Raw genomic sequence first — 11000 nt, 5'->3', positions numbered from 1 at the left:
ATCAACTTCTAATTAAATTACATTTTCTGCAAAATTTCTTAAAGGCAAAAGGTATGAAGGGCTTTGCCATGGATTCAATATGAACTTTGAAGTCTCTCGCCAACGATCTTTGATCCTTTTTGCTTAATATTACCACTTGAATTTATTTTAAATAATTTCTCTGAAGGAAATTGAAATAGTGGTTTAGCAGATCCACCAACTTCTGATTAAATTACATTTTCTGCAACATTTCTTAAATTTGCAAAGGAAATGGCATGAAGAGCTTTGCCATGGACTCAAAATGAACTTTGAAGTCTCTCGCCAACGACCATACCATGCTGAATACACCGGTTCTCGTCCGATCACCGAAGTTAAGCAGCATCGGGCGCGGTTAGTACTTGGATGGGGGACCGCTTGGGAACACCGCGTGCCGTTGGCATCCCTTTTTGTTGATCCTTTTTGCTTAATATTACCACTTGAATTTATTTTAAATAATTTCTCTGAAGGAAATTGAAATTGTGATCTAGCAGATCCACCAACTTCTAATTAAATTACATTTTCTGCAAAATTTCTTAAAGGCAAAAGGCATGAAGGGCTTTGCCATGGATTCAATATGAACTTTGAAGTCTCTCGCCAACGATCTTTGATCCTTTTTGCTTAATATTACCACTTGAATTTATTTTAAATAATTTCTCTGAAGGAAATTGAAATAGTGGTTTAGCAGATCCACCAACTTCTAATTAAATTACATTTTCTGCAACATTTCTTAAATTTGCAAGGGAAAAGACATGAAGAGCTTTGCCATGGACTCAAAATGAACTTTGAAGTCTCTCGCCAACGACCATACCATGCTGAATACACCGGTTCTCGTCCGATCACCGAAGTTAAGCAGCATCGGGCGCGGTTAGTACTTGGATGGGGGACCGCTTGGGAACACCGCGTGCCGTTGGCATCCCTTTTTGTTGATCCTTTTTGCTTAATATTACCACTTGAATTTATTTTAAATAATTTCTCTGAAGGAAATTGAAATTGTGATCTAGCAGATCCACCAACTTCTGATTAAATTACATTTTCTGCAAAATTTCTTAAAGGCAAAAGGCATGAAGGGCTTTGCCATGGATTCAATATGAACTTTGAAGTCTCTCGCCAACGATCTTTGATCCTTTTTGCTTAATATTACCACTTGAATTTATTTTAAATAATTTCTCTGAAGGAAATTGAAATAGTGGTTTAGCAGATCCACCAACTTCTGATTAAATTACATTTTCTGCAACATTTCTTAAATTTGCAAGGGAAATGGCATGAAGAGCTTTGCCATGGACTCAAAATGAACTTTGAAGTCTCTCGCCAACGACCATACCATGCTGAATACACCGGTTCTCGTCCGATCACCGAAGTTAAGCAGCATCGGGCGCGGTTAGTACTTGGATGGGGGACCGCTTGGGAACACCGCGTGCCGTTGGCATCCCTTTTTGTTGATCCTTTTTGCTTAATATTACCACTTGAATTTATTTTAAATAATTTCTCTGAAGGAAATTGAAATAGTGAACTAGCAGATCCACCAACTTCTGATTAAATTACATTTTCTGCAACATTTCTTAAATTTGCAAGGGAAAAGACATGAAGAGCTTTGCCATGGACTCAAAATGAACTTTGAAGTCTCTCGCCAACGACCATACCATGCTGAATACACCGGTTCTCGTCCGATCACCGAAGTTAAGCAGCATCGGGCGCGGTTAGTACTTGGATGGGGGACCGCTTGGGAACACCGCGTGCCGTTGGCATCCCTTTTTGTTGATCCTTTTTGCTTAATATTACCACTTGAATTTATTTTAAATAATTTCTCTGAAGGAAATTGAAATTGTGATCTAGCAGATCCACCAACTTCTAATTAAATTACATTTTCTGCAAAATTTCTTAAAGGCAAAAGGCATGAAGGGCTTTGCCATGGATTCAATATGAACATTGAAGTCTCTCGCCAACGATCTTTGATCCTTTTTGCTTAATATTACCACTTGAATTTATTTTAAATAATTTCTCTGAAGGAAATTGAAATAGTGGTTTAGCAGATCCACCAACTTCTGATTAAATTACATTTTCTGCAACATTTCTTAAATTTGCAAAGGAAATGGCATGAAGAGCTTTGCCATGGACTCAAAATGAACTTTGAAGTCTCTCGCCAACGACCATACCATGCTGAATACACCGGTTCTCGTCCGATCACCGAAGTTAAGCAGCATCGGGCGCGGTTAGTACTTGGATGGGGGACCGCTTGGGAACACCGCGTGCCGTTGGCATCCCTTTTTGTTGATCCTTTTTGCTTAATATTACCACTTGAATTTATTTTAAATAATTTCTCTGAAGGAAATTGAAATAGTGAACTAGCAGATCCACCAACTTCTGATTAAATTACATTTTCTGCAATATTTCTTAAATTTGCAAGGGAAATGGCATGAAGAACTTTGCCATGGACCCAAAATGAACTTTGAAGTCTCTCGCCAACGATCTTTGATCCTTTTTGCTTAATATTACCACTTTAATTTATTTTAAATAATTTCTCTGAAGGAAATTGAAATAGTGGTTTAGCAGATCCACCAACTTCTGATTAAATTACATTTTCTGCAACATTTCTTAAATTTGCAAGGGAAATGGCATGAAGAGCTTTGCCATGGACTCAAAATGAACTTTGAAGTCTCTCGCCAACGACCATACCATGCTGAATACACCGGTTCTCGTCCGATCACCGAAGTTAAGCAGCATCGGGCGCGGTTAGTACTTGGATGGGGGACCGCTTGGGAACACCGCGTGCCGTTGGCATCCCTTTTTGTTGATCCTTTTTGCTTAATATTACCACTTTAATTTATTTTAAATAATTTCTCTGAAGGAAATTGAAATAGTGGTTTAGCAGATCCACCAACTTCTGATTAAATTACATTTTCTGCAACATTTCTTAAATTTGCAAGGGAAATGGCATGAAGAGCTTTGCCATGGACTCAAAATGAACTTTGAAGTCTCTCGCCAACGATCTTTGATCCTTTTTGCTTAATATTACCACTTTAATTTATTTTAAATAATTTCTCTGAAGGAAATTGAAATTGTGAACTAGCAGATCCACCAACTTCTGATTAAATTACATTTTCTGCAACATTTCTTAAATTTGCAAGGGAAATGGCATGAAGAGCTTTGCCATGGACTCAAAATGAACTTTGAAGTCTCTCGCCAACGACCATACCATGCTGAATACACCGGTTCTCGTCCGATCACCGAAGTTAAGCAGCATCGGGCGCGGTTAGTACTTGGATGGGGGACCGCTTGGGAACACCGCGTGCCGTTGGCATCCCTTTTTGTTGATCCTTTTTGCTTAATATTACCACTTGAATTTATTTTAAATAATTTCTCTGAAGGAAATTGAAATTGTGATCTAGCAGATCCACCAACTTCTAATTAAATTACATTTTCTGCAAAATTTCTTAAAGGCAAAAGGCATGAAGGGCTTTGCCATGGATTCAATATGAACTTTGAAGTCTCTCGCCAACGATCTTTGATCCTTTTTGCTTAATATTACCACTTGAATTTATTTTAAATAATTTCTCTGAAGGAAATTGAAATAGTGAACTAGCAGATCCACCAACTTCTAATTAAATTACATTTTCTGCAACATTTCTTAAATTTGCAAGGGAAAAGACATGAAGAGCTTTGCCATGGACTCAAAATGAACTTTGAAGTCTCTCGCCAACGACCATACCATGCTGAATACACCGGTTCTCGTCCGATCACCGAAGTTAAGCAGCATCGGGCGCGGTTAGTACTTGGATGGGGGACCGCTTGGGAACACCGCGTGCCGTTGGCATCCCTTTTTGTTGATCCTTTTTGCTTAATATTACCACTTGAATTTATTTTAAATAATTTCTCTGAAGGAAATTGAAATAGTGAACTAGCAGATCCACCAACTTCTGATTAAATTACATTTTCTGCAACATTTCTTAAATTTGCAAGGGAAAAGACATGAAGAGCTTTGCCATGGACTCAAAATGAACTTTGAAGTCTCTCGCCAACGACCATACCATGCTGAATACACCGGTTCTCGTCCGATCACCGAAGTTAAGCAGCATCGGGCGCGGTTAGTACTTGGATGGGGGACCGCTTGGGAACACCGCGTGCCGTTGGCATCCCTTTTTGTTGATCCTTTTTGCTTAATATTACCACTTGAATTTATTTTAAATAATTTCTCTGAAGGAAATTGAAATTGTGATCTAGCAGATCCACCAACTTCTAATTAAATTACATTTTCTGCAAAATTTCTTAAAGGCAAAAGGCATGAAGGGCTTTGCCATGGATTCAATATGAACTTTGAAGTCTCTCGCCAACGATCTTTGATCCTTTTTGCTTAATATTACCACTTGAATTTATTTTAAATAATTTCTCTGAAGGAAATTGAAATAGTGGTTTAGCAGATCCACCAACTTCTGATTAAATTACATTTTCTGCAACATTTCTTAAATTTGCAAGGGAAATGGCATGAAGAGCTTTGCCATGGACTCAAAATGAACTTTGAAGTCTCTCGCCAACGACCATACCATGCTGAATACACCGGTTCTCGTCCGATCACCGAAGTTAAGCAGCATCGGGCGCGGTTAGTACTTGGATGGGGGACCGCTTGGGAACACCGCGTGCCGTTGGCATCCCTTTTTGTTGATCCTTTTTGCTTAATATTACCACTTGAATTTATTTTAAATAATTTCTCTGAAGGAAATTGAAATAGTGAACTAGCAGATCCACCAACTTCTGATTAAATTACATTTTCTGCAACATTTCTTAAATTTGCAAGGGAAAAGACATGAAGAGCTTTGCCATGGACTCAAAATGAACTTTGAAGTCTCTCGCCAACGACCATACCATGCTGAATACACCGGTTCTCGTCCGATCACCGAAGTTAAGCAGCATCGGGCGCGGTTAGTACTTGGATGGGGGACCGCTTGGGAACACCGCGTGCCGTTGGCATCCCTTTTTGTTGATCCTTTTTGCTTAATATTACCACTTGAATTTATTTTAAATAATTTCTCTGAAGGAAATTGAAATAGTGAACTAGCAGATCCACCAACTTCTGATTAAATTACATTTTCTGCAACATTTCTTAAATTTGCAAGGGAAATGGCATGAAGAACTTTGCCATGGACTCAAAATGAACTTTGAAGTCTCTCGCCAACGATCTTTGATCCTTTTTGCTTAATATTACCACTTTAATTTATTTTAAATAATTTCTCTGAAGGAAATTGAAATAGTGGTTTAGCAGATCCACCAACTTCTGATTAAATTACATTTTCTGCAACATTTCTTAAATTTGCAAGGGAAATGGCATGAAGAGCTTTGCCATGGACTCAAAATGAACTTTGAAGTCTCTCGCCAACGACCATACCATGCTGAATACACCGGTTCTCGTCCGATCACCGAAGTTAAGCAGCATCGGGCGCGGTTAGTACTTGGATGGGGGACCGCTTGGGAACACCGCGTGCCGTTGGCATCCCTTTTTGTTGATCCTTTTTGCTTAATATTACCACTTTAATTTATTTTAAATAATTTCTCTGAAGGAAATTGAAATAGTGGTTTAGCAGATCCACCAACTTCTGATTAAATTACATTTTCTGCAACATTTCTTAAATTTGCAAGGGAAATGGCATGAAGAGCTTTGCCATGGACTCAAAATGAACTTTGAAGTCTCTCGCCAACGACCATACCATGCTGAATACACCGGTTCTCGTCCGATCACCGAAGTTAAGCAGCATCGGGCGCGGTTAGTACTTGGATGGGGGACCGCTTGGGAACACCGCGTGCCGTTGGCATCCCTTTTTGTTGATCCTTTTTGCTTAATATTACCACTTGAATTTATTTTAAATAATTTCTCTGAAGGAAATTGAAATAGTGAACTAGCAGATCCACCAACTTCTAATTAAATTACATTTTCTGCAACATTTCTTAAATTTGCAAGGGAAAAGACATGAAGAGCTTTGCCATGGACTCAAAATGAACTTTGAAGTCTCTCGCCAACGACCATACCATGCTGAATACACCGGTTCTCGTCCGATCACCGAAGTTAAGCAGCATCGGGCGCGGTTAGTACTTGGATGGGGGACCGCTTGGGAACACCGCGTGCCGTTGGCATCCCTTTTTGTTGATCCTTTTTGCTTAATATTACCACTTGAATTTATTTTAAATAATTTCTCTGAAGGAAATTGAAATAGTGAACTAGCAGATCCACCAACTTCTGATTAAATTACATTTTCTGCAACATTTCTTAAAGGCAAAAGGCATGAAGGGCTTTGCCATGGATTCAATATGAACTTTGAAGTCTCTCGCCAACGATCTTTGATCCTTTTTGCTTAATATTACCACTTGAATTTATTTTAAATAATTTCTCTGAAGGAAATTGAAATAGTGGTTTAGCAGATCCACCAACTTCTAATTAAATTACATTTTCTGCAACATTTCTTAAATTTGCAAGGGAAAAGACATGAAGAGCTTTGCCATGGACTCAAAATGAACTTTGAAGTCTCTCGCCAACGACCATACCATGCTGAATACACCGGTTCTCGTCCGATCACCGAAGTTAAGCAGCATCGGGCGCGGTTAGTACTTGGATGGGGGACCGCTTGGGAACACCGCGTGCCGTTGGCATCCCTTTTTGTTGATCCTTTTTGCTTAATATTACCACTTGAATTTATTTTAAATAATTTCTCTGAAGGAAATTGAAATTGTGATCTAGCAGATCCATCAACTTCTAATTAAATTACATTTTCTGCAAAATTTCTTAAAGGCAAAATCGTATGAAGGGCTTTGCCATGGATTCAATATGAACTTTGAAGTCTCTCGCCAACGATCTTTGATCCTTTTTGCTTAATATTACCACTTGAATTTATTTTAAATAATTTCTCTGAAGGAAATTGAAATTGTGATCTAGCAGATCCACCAACTTCTAATTAAATTACATTTTCTGCAAAATTTCTTAAAGGCAAAAGGCATGAAGGGCTTTGCCATGGATTCAATATGAACTTTGAAGTCTCTCGCCAACGATCTTTGATCCTTTTTGCTTAATATTACCACTTTAATTTATTTTAAATAATTTCTCTGAAGGAAATTGAAATAGTGAACTAGCAGATCCACCAACTTCTAATTAAATTACATTTTCTGCAACATTTCTTAAATTTGCAAGGGAAAAGACATGAAGAGCTTTGCCATGGACTCAAAATGAACTTTGAAGTCTCTCGCCAACGACCATACCATGCTGAATACACCGGTTCTCGTCCGATCACCGAAGTTAAGCAGCATCGGGCGCGGTTAGTACTTGGATGGGGGACCGCTTGGGAACACCGCGTGCCGTTGGCATCCCTTTTTGTTGATCCTTTTTGCTTAATATTACCACTTGAATTTATTTTAAATAATTTCTCTGAAGGAAATTGAAATTGTGATCTAGCAGATCCACCAACTTCTAATTAAATTACATTTTCTGCAAAATTTCTTAAAGGCAAAAGGCATGAAGGGCTTTGCCATGGATTCAATATGAACTTTGAAGTCTCTCGCCAACGATCTTTGATCCTTTTTGCTTAATATTACCACTTTAATTTATTTTAAATAATTTCTCTGAAGGAAATTGAAATAGTGAACTAGCAGATCCACCAACTTCTAATTAAATTACATTTTCTGCAACATTTCTTAAATTTGCAAGGGAAAAGACATGAAGAGCTTTGCCATGGACTCAAAATGAACTTTGAAGTCTCTCGCCAACGACCATACCATGCTGAATACACCGGTTCTCGTCCGATCACCGAAGTTAAGCAGCATCGTGCGCGGTTAGTACTTGGATGGGGGACCGCTTGGGAACACCGCGTGCCGTTGGCATCCCTTTTTGTTGATCCTTTTTGCTTAATATTACCACTTGAATTTATTTTAAATAATTTCTCTGAAGGAAATTGAAATAGTGAACTAGCAGATCCACCAACTTCTGATTAAATTACATTTTCTGCAACATTTCTTAAATTTGCAAGGGAAATGGCATGAAGAACTTTGCCATGGACTCAAAATGAACTTTGAAGTCTCTCGCCAACGATCTTTGATCCTTTTTGCTTAATATTACCACTTGAATTTATTTTAAATAATTTCTCTGAAGGAAATTGAAATAGTGGTTTAGCAGATCCACCAACTTCTGATTAAATTACATTTTCTGCAACATTTCTTAAATTTGCAAGGGAAATGGCATGAAGAGCTTTGCCATGGACTCAAAATGAACTTTGAAGTCTCTCGCCAACGACCATACCATGCTGAATACACCGGTTCTCGTCCGATCACCGAAGTTAAGCAGCATCGGGCGCGGTTAGTACTTGGATGGGGGACCGCTTGGGAACACCGCGTGCCGTTGGCATCCCTTTTTGTTGATCCTTTTTGCTTAATATTACCACTTGAATTTATTTTAAATAATTTCTCTGAAGGAAATTGAAATTGTGATCTAGCAGATCCATCAACTTCTAATTAAATTACATTTTCTGCAAAATTTCTTAAAGGCAAAAGGTATGAAGGGCTTTGCCATGGATTCAATATGAACTTTGAAGTCTCTCGCCAACGATCTTTGATCCTTTTTGCTTAATATTACCACTTGAATTTATTTTAAATAATTTCTCTGAAGGAAATTGAAATAGTGAACTAGCAGATCCACCAACTTCTAATTAAATTACATTTTCTGCAACATTTCTTAAATTTGCAAGGGAAAAGACATGAAGAGCTTTGCCATGGACTCAAAATGAACTTTGAAGTCTCTCGCCAACGACCATACCATGCTGAATACACCGGTTCTCGTCCGATCACCGAAGTTAAGCAGCATCGGGCGCGGTTAGTACTTGGATGGGGGACCGCTTGGGAACACCGCGTGCCGTTGGCATCCCTTTTTGTTGATCCTTTTTGCTTAATATTACCACTTGAATTTATTTTAAATAATTTCTCTGAAGGAAATTGAAATTGTGATCTAGCAGATCCACCAACTTCTAATTAAATTACATTTTCTGCAAAATTTCTTAAAGGCAAAAGGCATGAAGGGCTTTGCCATGGATTCAATATGAACTTTGAAGTCTCTCGCCAACGATCTTTGATCCTTTTTGCTTAATATTACCACTTGAATTTATTTTAAATAATTTCTCTGAAGGAAATTGAAATAGTGAACTAGCAGATCCACCAACTTCTGATTAAATTACATTTTCTGCAACATTTCTTAAATTTGCAAGGGAAATGGCATGAAGAGCTTTGCCATGGACTCAAAATGAACTTTGAAGTCTCTCGCCAACGATCTTTGATCCTTTTTGCTTAATATTACCACTTGAATTTATTTTAAATAATTTCTCTGAAGGAAATTGAAATAGTGGTTTAGCAGATCCACCAACTTCTGATTAAATTACATTTTCTGCAACATTTCTTAAATTTGCAAGGGAAATGGCATGAAGAGCTTTGCCATGGACTCAAAATGAACTTTGAAGTCTCTCGCCAACGACCATACCATGCTGAATACACCGGTTCTCGTCCGATCACCGAAGTTAAGCAGCATCGGGCGCGGTTAGTACTTGGATGGGGGACCGCTTGGGAACACCGCGTGCCGTTGGCATCCCTTTTTGTTGATCCTTTTTGCTTAATATTACCACTTGAATTTATTTTAAATAATTTCTCTGAAGGAAATTGAAATAGTGAACTAGCAGATCCACCAACTTCTGATTAAATTACATTTTCTGCAACATTTCTTAAATTTGCAAGGGAAATGGCATGAAGAGCTTTGCCATGGACTCAAAATGAACTTTGAAGTCTCTCGCCAACGACCATACCATGCTGAATACACCGGTTCTCGTCCGATCACCGAAGTTAAGCAGCATCGGGCGCGGTTAGTACTTGGATGGGGGACCGCTTGGGAACACCGCGTGCCGTTGGCATCCCTTTTTGTTGATCCTTTTTGCTTAATATTACCACTTGAATTTATTTTAAATAATTTCTCTGAAAGAAATTGAAATAGTGAACTAGCAGATCCACCAACTTCTGATTAAATTACATTTTCTGCAACATTTCTTAAATTTGCAAGGGAAATGGCATGAAGAACTTTGCCATGGACTCAAAATGAACTTTGAAGTCTCTCGCCAACGATCTTTGATCCTTTTTGCTTAATATTACCACTTTAATTTATTTTAAATAATTTCTCTGAAGGAAATTGAAATTGTGATCTAGCAGATCCACCAACTTCTAATTAAATTACATTTTCTGCAAAATTTCTTAAAGGCAAAAGGCATGAAGGGCTTTGCCATGGATTCAATATGAACTTTGAAGTCTCTCGCCAACGATCTTTGATCCTTTTTGCTTAATATTACCACTTGAATTTATTTTAAATAATTTCTCTGAAGGAAATTGAAATAGTGGTTTAGCAGATCCACCAACTTCTGATTAAATTACATTTTCTGCAACATTTCTTAAATTTGCAAAGGAAATGGCATGAAGAGCTTTGCCATGGACTCAAAATGAACTTTGAAGTCTCTCGCCAACGACCATACCATGCTGAATACACCGGTTCTCGTCCGATCACCGAAGTTAAGCAGCATCGGGCGCGGTTAGTACTTGGATGGGGGACCGCTTGGGAACACCGCGTGCCGTTGGCATCCCTTTTTGTTGATCCTTTTTGCTTAATATTACCACTTGAATTTATTTTAAATAATTTCTCTGAAAGAAATTGAAATAGTGAACTAGCAGATCCACCAACTTCTGATTAAATTACATTTTCTGCAACATTTCTTAAATTTGCAAGGGAAATGGCATGAAGAACTTTGCCATGGACTCAAAATGAACTTTGAAGTCTCTCGCCAACGATCTTTGATCCTTTTTGCTTAATATTACCACTTTAATTTATTTTAAATAATTTCTCTGAAGGAAATTGAAATAGTGAACTAGCAGATCCACCAACTTCTGATTAAATTACATTTTCTGCAACATTTCTTAAATTTGCAAGG

The 11000-nt window shown here is 38.1% G+C and overlaps 22 non-coding genes across 22 annotated transcripts; all 22 read left to right on the top strand.

Moving 5' to 3' along the window:
* Positions 1-299: 299 nt before the first annotated feature.
* Positions 300-418, top strand: LOC129809315 (5S ribosomal RNA). Its single transcript, XR_008752631.1, has one exon. It is a non-coding gene; the product is annotated as a 5S ribosomal RNA (ribosomal RNA).
* Positions 419-812: 394 nt separating this feature from the next.
* On the top strand, positions 813-931 carry LOC129809314 (5S ribosomal RNA). Its single transcript, XR_008752630.1, has one exon. It is a non-coding gene; the product is annotated as a 5S ribosomal RNA (ribosomal RNA).
* Positions 932-1325: 394 nt separating this feature from the next.
* On the top strand, positions 1326-1444 carry LOC129809313 (5S ribosomal RNA). The gene has a single exon (XR_008752629.1). It is a non-coding gene; the product is annotated as a 5S ribosomal RNA (ribosomal RNA).
* Positions 1445-1644: 200 nt separating this feature from the next.
* Positions 1645-1763, top strand: LOC129809311 (5S ribosomal RNA). The gene has a single exon (XR_008752628.1). It is a non-coding gene; the product is annotated as a 5S ribosomal RNA (ribosomal RNA).
* Positions 1764-2157: 394 nt separating this feature from the next.
* Positions 2158-2276, top strand: LOC129809310 (5S ribosomal RNA). Its single transcript, XR_008752627.1, has one exon. It is a non-coding gene; the product is annotated as a 5S ribosomal RNA (ribosomal RNA).
* Positions 2277-2677: 401 nt separating this feature from the next.
* LOC129809309 (5S ribosomal RNA) lies at positions 2678-2796 on the top strand. Its single transcript, XR_008752626.1, has one exon. It is a non-coding gene; the product is annotated as a 5S ribosomal RNA (ribosomal RNA).
* Positions 2797-3197: 401 nt separating this feature from the next.
* LOC129809307 (5S ribosomal RNA) lies at positions 3198-3316 on the top strand. The gene has a single exon (XR_008752624.1). It is a non-coding gene; the product is annotated as a 5S ribosomal RNA (ribosomal RNA).
* Positions 3317-3710: 394 nt separating this feature from the next.
* On the top strand, positions 3711-3829 carry LOC129809306 (5S ribosomal RNA). Its single transcript, XR_008752623.1, has one exon. It is a non-coding gene; the product is annotated as a 5S ribosomal RNA (ribosomal RNA).
* Positions 3830-4029: 200 nt separating this feature from the next.
* LOC129809305 (5S ribosomal RNA) lies at positions 4030-4148 on the top strand. Its single transcript, XR_008752622.1, has one exon. It is a non-coding gene; the product is annotated as a 5S ribosomal RNA (ribosomal RNA).
* Positions 4149-4542: 394 nt separating this feature from the next.
* Positions 4543-4661, top strand: LOC129809304 (5S ribosomal RNA). The gene has a single exon (XR_008752621.1). It is a non-coding gene; the product is annotated as a 5S ribosomal RNA (ribosomal RNA).
* A 200-nt stretch (positions 4662-4861) lies between these two features.
* Positions 4862-4980, top strand: LOC129809303 (5S ribosomal RNA). The gene has a single exon (XR_008752620.1). It is a non-coding gene; the product is annotated as a 5S ribosomal RNA (ribosomal RNA).
* Positions 4981-5381: 401 nt separating this feature from the next.
* On the top strand, positions 5382-5500 carry LOC129809302 (5S ribosomal RNA). The gene has a single exon (XR_008752619.1). It is a non-coding gene; the product is annotated as a 5S ribosomal RNA (ribosomal RNA).
* Positions 5501-5700: 200 nt separating this feature from the next.
* Positions 5701-5819, top strand: LOC129809301 (5S ribosomal RNA). Its single transcript, XR_008752618.1, has one exon. It is a non-coding gene; the product is annotated as a 5S ribosomal RNA (ribosomal RNA).
* A 200-nt stretch (positions 5820-6019) lies between these two features.
* LOC129809300 (5S ribosomal RNA) lies at positions 6020-6138 on the top strand. The gene has a single exon (XR_008752617.1). It is a non-coding gene; the product is annotated as a 5S ribosomal RNA (ribosomal RNA).
* Positions 6139-6532: 394 nt separating this feature from the next.
* On the top strand, positions 6533-6651 carry LOC129809299 (5S ribosomal RNA). Its single transcript, XR_008752616.1, has one exon. It is a non-coding gene; the product is annotated as a 5S ribosomal RNA (ribosomal RNA).
* A 589-nt stretch (positions 6652-7240) lies between these two features.
* LOC129809298 (5S ribosomal RNA) lies at positions 7241-7359 on the top strand. The gene has a single exon (XR_008752615.1). It is a non-coding gene; the product is annotated as a 5S ribosomal RNA (ribosomal RNA).
* A 394-nt stretch (positions 7360-7753) lies between these two features.
* Positions 7754-7872, top strand: LOC129809316 (5S ribosomal RNA). The gene has a single exon (XR_008752632.1). It is a non-coding gene; the product is annotated as a 5S ribosomal RNA (ribosomal RNA).
* Positions 7873-8273: 401 nt separating this feature from the next.
* LOC129809319 (5S ribosomal RNA) lies at positions 8274-8392 on the top strand. Its single transcript, XR_008752635.1, has one exon. It is a non-coding gene; the product is annotated as a 5S ribosomal RNA (ribosomal RNA).
* A 394-nt stretch (positions 8393-8786) lies between these two features.
* Positions 8787-8905, top strand: LOC129809318 (5S ribosomal RNA). The gene has a single exon (XR_008752634.1). It is a non-coding gene; the product is annotated as a 5S ribosomal RNA (ribosomal RNA).
* Positions 8906-9500: 595 nt separating this feature from the next.
* Positions 9501-9619, top strand: LOC129809317 (5S ribosomal RNA). The gene has a single exon (XR_008752633.1). It is a non-coding gene; the product is annotated as a 5S ribosomal RNA (ribosomal RNA).
* Positions 9620-9819: 200 nt separating this feature from the next.
* LOC129809308 (5S ribosomal RNA) lies at positions 9820-9938 on the top strand. The gene has a single exon (XR_008752625.1). It is a non-coding gene; the product is annotated as a 5S ribosomal RNA (ribosomal RNA).
* A 595-nt stretch (positions 9939-10533) lies between these two features.
* On the top strand, positions 10534-10652 carry LOC129809297 (5S ribosomal RNA). Its single transcript, XR_008752614.1, has one exon. It is a non-coding gene; the product is annotated as a 5S ribosomal RNA (ribosomal RNA).
* Positions 10653-11000: the final 348 nt, after the last annotated feature.

The sequence above is a fragment of the Phlebotomus papatasi genome, unplaced genomic scaffold (genome assembly GCF_024763615.1).
Source record: "Phlebotomus papatasi isolate M1 unplaced genomic scaffold, Ppap_2.1 HiC_scaffold_591, whole genome shotgun sequence".
Lineage (NCBI taxonomy): Eukaryota > Metazoa > Arthropoda > Insecta > Diptera > Psychodidae > Phlebotomus > Phlebotomus papatasi.
The sequence above is the reverse complement of the archived record's forward strand: the minus strand, read 5'-3'. Positions and strand labels throughout refer to the sequence as shown.